Source organism: Idiotropiscis lumnitzeri, unplaced genomic scaffold, assembly GCF_059441095.1.
Source record: "Idiotropiscis lumnitzeri isolate Australia: NSW breed Sydney's pygmy pipehorse unplaced genomic scaffold, RoL_Ilum_1.0 HiC_scaffold_182, whole genome shotgun sequence".
In the NCBI taxonomy this organism is placed as follows: Eukaryota; Metazoa; Chordata; class Actinopteri; order Syngnathiformes; family Syngnathidae; genus Idiotropiscis; species Idiotropiscis lumnitzeri.
In genome coordinates this window covers 16,829-26,392 of record NW_028283720.1, presented here as the reverse complement: position 1 = coordinate 26,392, position 9,564 = coordinate 16,829, and the positions used below count along the sequence as shown (strand labels likewise).

The 9,564-nt window shown below is 43.7% G+C and overlaps 2 long non-coding RNA genes across 3 annotated transcripts; both read left to right on the top strand.

The window, feature by feature from the left end:
* The first annotated feature begins 3,359 nt into the window (after positions 1-3,359).
* LOC148314952 (uncharacterized) lies at positions 3,360-4,540 on the top strand. Its single transcript, XR_015841389.1, has 3 exons — positions 3,360-4,166; positions 4,254-4,347; positions 4,415-4,540. It is a non-coding gene; the product is annotated as an uncharacterized LOC148314952 (long non-coding RNA).
* A 670-nt stretch (positions 4,541-5,210) lies between these two features.
* On the top strand, positions 5,211-5,911 carry LOC148314951 (uncharacterized). Of its 2 annotated transcripts, XR_015841391.1 has the most exons (3): positions 5,211-5,307; positions 5,395-5,497; positions 5,559-5,911. It is a non-coding gene; the product is annotated as an uncharacterized LOC148314951 (long non-coding RNA). The 2 variants fall into 2 exon arrangements; XR_015841390.1 differs by having other exon boundaries at positions 5,395-5,911.
* Positions 5,912-9,564: the final 3,653 nt, after the last annotated feature.

Sequence of the window (9,564 nt, the reverse complement as noted above, 5' to 3'; positions counted from 1 at the left end):
CTTCATGGAGAGCCTTGAGCAACAAGGCTGGAGACGCTCCCCTTTTAGTTAGACAGTCTGCCAGTTGATCTTTAGTGTCTAACCACAGCACCTGTTTAAGCATTTTGGCTTGGATCAGCTCCTTAATAGAACTGATTTCCAAACGTAATCTTTTTTCAGCAACAAGCTTAGTAGATTTCAAAGCATCCATAAGTGAGTGATTATCGGTAACACAGATTATTGGCACATGTTGATCAGGACTACCAGCATACAGTTCAGAAAATAAAGTTGACAGAAAAATGGCATTGTCAATTCCCTCAGACATAGCTAGTGTCTCACCTGCTAGTGTACTTCTGACAATTCTCTTAATTTTCTTTGACTGCCAGCAAATGGGAGAAAACTGTCCATTTTCACCCATCAAAACAACAAAGTGCCCACCTTGAGTACCCCCATCAGATAGATTTGCGAAAGATGCATCAGTGAATGCAACAAACTGTAGGCTATCATCTTTCCCAAGGGGTTGAAATTTCAACTCAACTGACTTGGTCTTGAGTTTGGATACGACTTTGTTTGCTTTGATAATTGTCTGTATGGTAGCACATTTGAGATTTGAAGCCAGATTACTGGCATCAAACATGGCATCAGGTCTGCTCTGTCTTGCAACCCACAAAAGTTGCCCTATTTTTGATCTTAACTGATCTCTTTCCTCTTCAGTGACAGGTGAAGTATGCTCAGCTGCACGCGATGGAGTGAGATGTATTGGCTGTAAATGGTCAATATATGTGGCCTGGTGTATTTTTATCCCTTTTTCTGAAGTAACAAAATCTACACCCACATACGAAAAATTATCATGAGCTTCACGACCAACACTAAACTTGACTTTGAGATGTGCCATGACAGTCATTTCAAACATTTGAGAACCACCCCAAATGAAATCATCAACGTGACATGCAAGCACACCCGTGACGTTTTTCTCATTGTCCAGCCAGTAGAAAACTGCTGGGTCAACTTTGGATACTGTACCTCCTGCACCAATCATTATGTCTTTCACTCTGTTATACCAATACAGAGAGGCATCTGCTAAACCATACACACACTTTTTCAATTTCCAAAGCGCCCCTCCGCAGTTGGCTTCAGGAGGAGGTTTAACAAAAATGACGCGAGACAGTTCCATGCCTTGTAGAAAGGCTGACTTTATGTCCATCGAATGAAGTGTCCACTGTCTTTGACAAATCACAGCTACAAGAAGCCTCAGCGACTCTGAGGCACAGGTTGGTGAGTCTTTTTGCAACTCAGCAACTTGCAGCTCCTCAAAACCTCTTGCAACAAGCCTTGCTTTTGGTACTAATCCAGTCACTGTCTCTTTCAGAGTGCATACCCATCGTGTGGATATGTACTTTTGTCCCTTGTCCTCAACTTCCTCAAACACATCATTTTTTCTCCAATTTGGTGACTCTTGTCCAAATTCCGACTTCATTTTTCCAGCTTTCGTAGGGTTTTCCTTCTTCAAACGGTGGCGGAACTCTGTAGTTGATAACCATCCTCTGCTACCAATGTTAGCCTGAATGAAAACTCCCAAAGTGTTGACAGTGCCCGGGCGGAAGGTGCTCCTCTTTGGCTTAACTGCCACACACATATATATACAGTGAACCCCCGCTACTTCGCGGTTCACCTTTCGCGGGTTCAGTGCTTCGCGGGTCTAAAAAATATTCGGGAGCATTGTAGTTTCGGCGAGCGGCACAAGGGGGCGCTGAAGCGGTTAGACGGCGGGCGTGCGCCGAAGAGGAGAGTGGACGAAGAAGAGAGTGGACGAAGAAGAACAGGTTCCCCCGGACACGATTGGTGGCGACGGACACGATCGGGGGCGACATTTTGCTTCGTTCGGGACCGTGCGTGAGCTCCGAAGGAGACCGGCCGGCGTGTGTGGCTGTCAAGCCGAAGAGAAACAACTTCCGCCCGGGCACCGGCGAAGCGCGAGGCTGTCAGTTATGAATGAATAAATGAAGAATGCCACCTTTCATTTCACTGTCATGATCCGTGCCTGTCATGCCGCGTGTGTTTTTGTTTTTTCAGCTGTGTGGGCGTTCCTCCAGCGATCGTCTCGCGCCATGTCGTCAGCTGCTGCGAGACGCGCTGATTACACTGACTATATTGTGATAATAAATATCTTTGTATCACCACCTTTTTTCCCGGGTCTGCGTTTGGAGAGTCCTGTTCAATCCTCCAGTTCTGCTGGAGGATCATAACATTCACAGGGCACACCGGACGGCGTACCAGCAGGTAAAAGTCGAAGTAATTAAATAAATACAAAAAGAAGTAATTGAATAAATACAAAAATAATGGCTGGGGAATAAAAAAATAATAAGTTTTAATAATAATTTGTTTTTTTGTTATAACATGAATTTCTCTCTCTCTCTCTCTACCAGTATATATATATATATATATATATATATATATATATATATATATTTGTATTTTTTTTAAGCATTTTTGAAGGTGTGCCGCTACTTTGCACCTATATATATTTATATATATGTATATATACAGTGAACCCCCGGTTATCGCGGTTAATGGGGACCGAGACCACCCGCGAAATCTGAAAATCCGCGAAGTAGCGTCGCACCTTCAAAAAAAAAAAAAAAAAACCGTGTATATATATACTTCGCACCTATATATATATATATATATACCGTATTTTTACGGCCATAAGATGCGCTCCCTCAAAGGGCGCAACACCAGTTGAGGGTGCTATTTCCGTATTTAATGCATATACTAGGCGCGCCGCACTACAAGGCGCTAGCTCAGCCGCTCGCGCTAGTTCAGCGCTAGTTCAGGCGAGACTAGCCGCTCTCGCGCTAGCTCAGCCGCTCGCTCTATCCAGCCGCTCGCTCGCGCTAGCTCAGCCACTCGCGCGCGCTAGCTCAGCCGCTCGCACCTGAGTCGCGCTAGCTCAGCCGCTCGCACCTGAGTCGCGCTAGCTGATGTCAGCTCACCAAGACTCAATCCCCCAAGTGATCGTTTCCAGAGGTATCACCCCATTTCAATGACAGATGCTATGAATCTATTGGGAGTCACTGCCAATAACAATGACTATAACCAACAAAAGGTGTCTTGGCATTAGTCTACTAAACAACGTCAGGGGAGGGACTTCACTGGTCACCACACTCCTTAGAGTCACGGTTTCAAACCAAAAAAAACCTCAGCTTACAAGCAAACAATGAAACAAAGAAATAAGATTAACACAAAACATGTGTCTCTCATGCCATCTATATACCCAAAATAAATAAAAATAACACAAAAGATTACAGCAATGGCTCCTTGGGAGCCACTCAGCCTTAGCCAATTACAGCAATGGCTTCTTGGGAGCCACTCAGACTCAACCAATCACATGGCTGTTTAGAGAGATGGGCTGTTGTGCTTTGGGCTTTTTGCAGTCTGTTGTCTAAACCTGGGACGTTTCTTGCTTGCAATAACATAAATGATAAGACTGACTACAACATTGTGGACAGCTGCCCTTTTGTCCAGCTTTCTCCTACACCATCACCCAAACACCATAGTCACATAATGTATAATTCACGGTCAATTAGAAGCATAGATGACTCAGACTTTGTCCAGCAGGGTGTGCTAACATGCACTGAACAGCCCAATGAGTAAAAGGGTTGATGGTCGCGAGAGTGATGCTTAGTCCATATAATGGGCGCGTCGCTTTACAAGGCGCTTTGACTGTTTTGGGGAAGATTAGGGACTTTAAAGAGCGCCCTATGGCCCGGAAAATACGGTATAAAAGAGGAAAGATTGCAGCCGTACAATGAAGACGCTCTAAGATGAACAGCTTGTTGGCTTTTGAGGTGAGTGGTGCAAAATCAAATGGATGATGACACTTGTTAAGATGAGACTGTCTTTTCCGTAGCGGCCCCGGACGAGGAGGAGCAGATGCTACGGCGCTTGGAGAGCAAAATGCCAACTGGACAGGGAGACTATTTCTTTGTTGTTCTTATCTTTGCTCTGTCACTAACTCACTGGGTGTGCACTGCCAACACTGACTGCATGATGGGGAGAAGTCGAGTTCCTATTTGCCCCTTCTTCCACTGTTTTTGCCCCCCTTTCTTGTAACAGGCTGGCAGCGGAGCGGGATGGCCCAAGTGGTGCTAAGAACCACTGGACGAGAGTCGTCATCGCACAATTAAGTGAGAAGTCCACAACTGAAAGTTTTGCAGGATGGGCACAGCCATGAAATAAGATGGTGACATACAAGTCAATGTTTGTTGTTGCAGGTTGGAGAAGGAAGCGGTCGAGACGGGAGTCTCAGAACAGCAGCGGAAGTCATAAAATCGAATTGACGGGGCAGAAGAGGAGCCGGATGAAAGGGTGGAAAAAGTTAAAACGCATGCATGCAAATCCATCAACAAGTGGCACATGAACATTTTTGTTACAGGCCGTTTGTGGACAAGGAATGATCGCTCCGTCAAGTGATGCTCCAAGCTGAGCAGCTTCCTGGCTCTTGAGGTAGATGACAGCATTCTTCTAACAACGCTTGGAGAGCAAAGCACCAACTGGACAGGGAAAGTATTTTTGTTGTTCTTATCTTTGCTCTGTCACTAACTCACTGGGTGTTCACTGCCAACACTGACTGCATGATGGGGAGAAGTCGAGTTCCTATTTAACCCTTCCACTGTTTTTGCCCCCCCCCCCCCCCTTTTCTTGTAACAAGCTGGCAGCAGTGCGGGATGGCCCAAGTGGTGCTAAGAACCACTGGACGAGAGTCGTCATCGCACAATTAAGTGAGAAGTCCACAACTGAAAGTTTTGCAGGATGGGCACAGCCATGAAATAAGATGGTGACATACAAGTCAATGTTTGTTGTTGCAGGTTGGACGGGGGTCTCAAAACGCACGGCCAATGCATCAACAAAGTGGCGCAGGGCTCAGAGATGGATTCAAAGAGGAAAGATTGCAGCCGTACAATGAAGACGCTCCAAGATGTACAGCTTGTTGGCTTTTGAGGCGAGTGTTGCAAAATCAAATGGATGATGACACTTGTTAAGATGAGACTGTCTTTTCCGTAGCGGCCCCGGACGAGGAGGAGCAGATGCTACGGCGCTTGGAGAGCAAAGTGCCAACTGGACAGGGAGACTATTTCTTGTTCTTATCTTTGCTCTGTCACTAACTCACTGGGTGTACACTGACTGCATGATGGGGAGAAGTAGAGTTCCAATTTGCCCCTTCTTCCACAGTTTTTGCCCCCCTTCTTTGTAACAGGCTGGCAGCGGAGCGGGATGGCCCAAGTGGTGCTAAGAACCACTGGACGAGAGTCGTCATCGCACAATTAAGTGAGAAGTCCGCAACTGAAAGTTTTGCAGGATGGGCACAGACATGAAATAAGATGGTGACATACAAGTCGATGTTTGTTGTTGCAGGTTGGAGAAGGAAGCGGTCGAGACGGGAGTCTCAGAACAGCGGCGGAAGTCATAGAATCGAATTGACGGGGCAGAAGAGGAGCCGGATAAAAGGGTGGACAAAGTTAAGAAAACACATGCATGCTAATCCATCAACAAGTGGCACATGAACATATTTGTTACAGGCCGTTTGTGGACAAGGAATGATCGCTCCCGTCAAGTGATGCTCCAAGGTCAGCAGCTTCCAGTGTTCTAACAACGTTTGGAGAGCAAAGTGCCAAGTGGACAGGGAGAGTATTTCTTTGTTGTTATCTTTGGTCTATCACTAACTCACTGGGTGTGCACTGCCAACACTGACTGCATGATGGCCATTTTGGACTGAGTTGTGCATGAAGGCAATGCTTCATTTGAGGCAAATGTGGTCTGATATATTAATTTGAGATTTTATTTTTTTAATTATTTTTTTAAGTGAATTGTCAAACTTCCTTTTTGTATGCTCCACATGTGCGTTTGTACGTGAATTAAAATTGTCAAGTGATTTCAAGTGGTCTATTTGAACTTGTGAGTGGCAGTATATGCATGTTTTTGAAAAATGACAAGTGTAGAATGGCATTTCCCCCAAACATTCGAAGGGTGACTTTAAACATGCTTTCAAACTTTAAAACTCGACTAACAATGTTGATAAACATGCAACAGGTTCGGCATTCGTAGAAAGCAGAAGTTAAATTTTTCATGTAGATAAAAGTAATGGAGGGTAAGTAGTTAAATGTCAATTCTCCTAACATTAAAAGTGGTACATATATAAAACTTGTATAGTAAAACAAGATGAGTGAAGCTTTAAACAAACATTGCGAGACAGCCAATCATACGAACAAGGTGGGCAAAATCCTGCCTTCTGTTAGCTGGCCAGGTTAGCATTGAGCTCATGACTTGAAATTCCACACAGGCAAAGTAAGGCAATAACATCCCACGTAGTTTGAATTTGGTGTTTTAGCCGTTTCATTTTTTACATTTGTCTTTATAATACTGGGCCTGTTTTATTTAATTGTCATTAGAATGTATCTAATAATCAGATACCCTTATACCATATAATATTTGATAATTGGTTTATTTTTTTAATTGAATGTGATATTGTTTTGTTTCATTAATTCAATAAAGTTTAAAAAAAAGAAAAAACAACAATCTGAGCTAACGGCTAAGATTAGAATTAATGGCTCGCTGAGCGCGAGTGAATTAGTGGTGCCTAGGAGTCCCCGAGCTGACTGCTAAAACCGGATTTAATGCCGCGCTGAGCGGGCGTAAATTGCTGGGGATAAGAGTCACCGAGCTAACTGCTAAAACGGGGTTAAATGGCGCGCTTTTTAATTTTTTATTTGCCTCGCCTGCAATGTAGTTGTCACTTATGATGTCGTCCATGGTTGTTTTCGCTGCATTGTGGCTTCGTAATGGCTGGGCTAACTGCTAAAAACGCTTTAAAATGGCGGGCTCAGCGTGTGTTAATTGCGGGGCCTTTTAGCCACTGAGCTAACGGCTAAGATTGGAATTAATGGCGCGCTGAACGCGAGTAAATGGCGGGAGGGGCCAAAGTAGCTTTTGAGCAAATGACACGCTGAGCAAGGAAAAGGCGGGAGCCTTGTTCCGCTGTGATTGGTCCAGTTTGAAAAAGTTATGGTGTTTGAGTCCCTGTGATTGGCCTAGTTTGAACAAGTTATGGTGTTTGAGTCCCTGTGATTGGCCTAGTTTGAAATGCGTCATGTGGTGTGCTGTTCGAGCCCTGTGATTGGCCTCGTTTGAAACGCGTCATGAGGAGGGCTGTAGTGACCCATGTGATCGGCCTCGTTTGAAATGCGTCACAAGGCTGGCTGGTTGAACACCCCCCCCCCTTTTTTTTTTTCTGAACACTGATTCATTTTAAATACATCATGCTATATTGCTGTCCCATGTATATCATACTTGATTGTTTTATCACACATGTACTGCTGTTTTTAATCAGTTTTCAACCTTACGCTGCATAATAAGTGTTTTTATTCCTGTTAAGCACATGCACTTTTTTTTTAAACATTGATCCACTTGGCATTGTGGACTCTTTGCCAAAAATTCCACAATATAGCCAATGCCATTGTGTAATTTCTTGCATTGTGGAATTTTTGGCACTGTAGACTTGTTAGGGGTTGGGGTTTTAGGGGTAGGGGTAAGTGTTAGGGGTTGAAGTTTTAGGGTTAGGGGTAAAGGTTTAGGGCACAGGTGTCAAACTCAAGGCCCGGGGGCCAGATCTGGCCCGCCGCATCATTTAGTGAGGCCCGCCAAGACAAAACATGCACGACTACGTTTCTTGTCAAAATACCAAATGTTTTCTTTGTGACTAACCACACTGTTAAAATGAATTGAATGGTAGTTAAACAAACATTTTCCTGGATTCAGATTTTTAAAACTCATTAGCCATCACTTTGTTGGGTATATGTAATAATAATAATAATATGATAAACTATGATGTGGCCCACGAGAAAGATGAGTTTGACACCCCTGGTTTAGTTAGTGGTTGGGATTTAGGGGTTTAAGGGTTGGGGGCTTTAAGGGTTGCGGCCTTTAAAGGTTGGGGCCTTAAAAGGTTGGGGGGCTTTGCGGGTTGGGGGGTTTAAGGGTTTAGGGCAGCGGTCGGGAACCTTTTTGACCTGGAGAGCCATAAAACCAAACTATTTCTAGATATATATTTTTTGAGAGCCATATAGTATTTTAAACATAAAATAATAATAATAAAAATAATAAAAGGTTTACTTTTAATGCGACTTCTGGTGCTGCATGTTTTTTTTGTCCTTAATTTGTGTTTCCTCGACTTGATTCGCCATCATGATGCTCCGATCGTGAACCGTTCTTGCTGACAGTGGCATGTCTCTTATTTTTTTGATTATCTTGGCTTTATTTGGAAAGTCATCTAAAAGTTCATTGGCCACATCAAGCATAAATGTTTTGGCATATTCGCCATCTGTGAACAGCTTTCCACTCTTCACTATTGCCAAAGCACCCGCAAAGCTAGCGGAATTACCGTCACCTTGCGTGGTCCAGACACGCAGTTGCTGCTGGCTCGTCTGCACTTTCCGTTGCAGCTCTTCGCATGCCTTTTTCCTGCTGTCCCCCGGTGGATATTTCAATGCAAAAGAAGCATGACGCGTATCGAAGTGCCGCTTTATATTTGAGCGTTTCATTGATGCAATTTTGTCATTGCATATTCGACATACTGCGGATCCTGCTCTCTCCACAAATGCAAATTCCTCTGTCCACGCAGCCTGGAATGCACGGTGATCGTCTTTTTTTCTTTTCGCCATCTTTTCTGTTACAAGGGTTGAGCGGGTTGAAATTTTATCTCTGATAAAATTAATTTCCGTACATTGACAATGACCCGTGACGTACTTGTGATCGATTGGTTCCCGACCTGATCCTCGGGTCACCGGCGGATTGCAAGTGCCGCAACCCACCCCTGACTTTTAAAATGTATCTTTAAAACAAATTTTAAATTACTTAATATTATTAAGATTATCACTAGTATTGTTAGGGTTAGGGATTGGGTTAGGACGGTTATAGATTCCTCTTCCACCTGGGTGGAAGAGGCGAGTTGCGCGGTCCATCTCCTGGTAACCTCGTCCTCCCGGGAATCGGGGTGGCTGGGGGTACCCCCCTCGGGGCCAGGTGTTAAGATAAGATAAGATAAGATGTCCTTTATTAGTCCCACAATGGGGAAATTTGAGGTGTTACAGCAGCAAAGATATAGATCACACAGAGTCGGCGGCGTAATGTAGCCGTTAATGTATAACATTAGCAGCAGACATTCAGAAAAAGCATGCAAATATACACAGTATAAACGTATCTAAGTGTAAGGAAACACTCCTAATGTTTGTCCATTATACGGAGGGGGAAACGCTGTAATGATAAAAACTACTGAATGATTGAAAATACTGCAATCATAAAAATATTGCAATGATAAAAGTACTGTAATGGTAAGAGTACTGAAATGATAGAAAAGTACTGCATGATAGAAAATACTGCAATGGTAAAAGTACTGTAATAGTAAAAGTACTGCAACGATAGAAAAATACTGCAATGATGAAAGTACTGCAATGGTAAAAGTACTGCAATGGTAAAAGTACTGTAGTAGTGAACATCCTGCAGTGGTAGAAATACTACAGTGATAGAAGT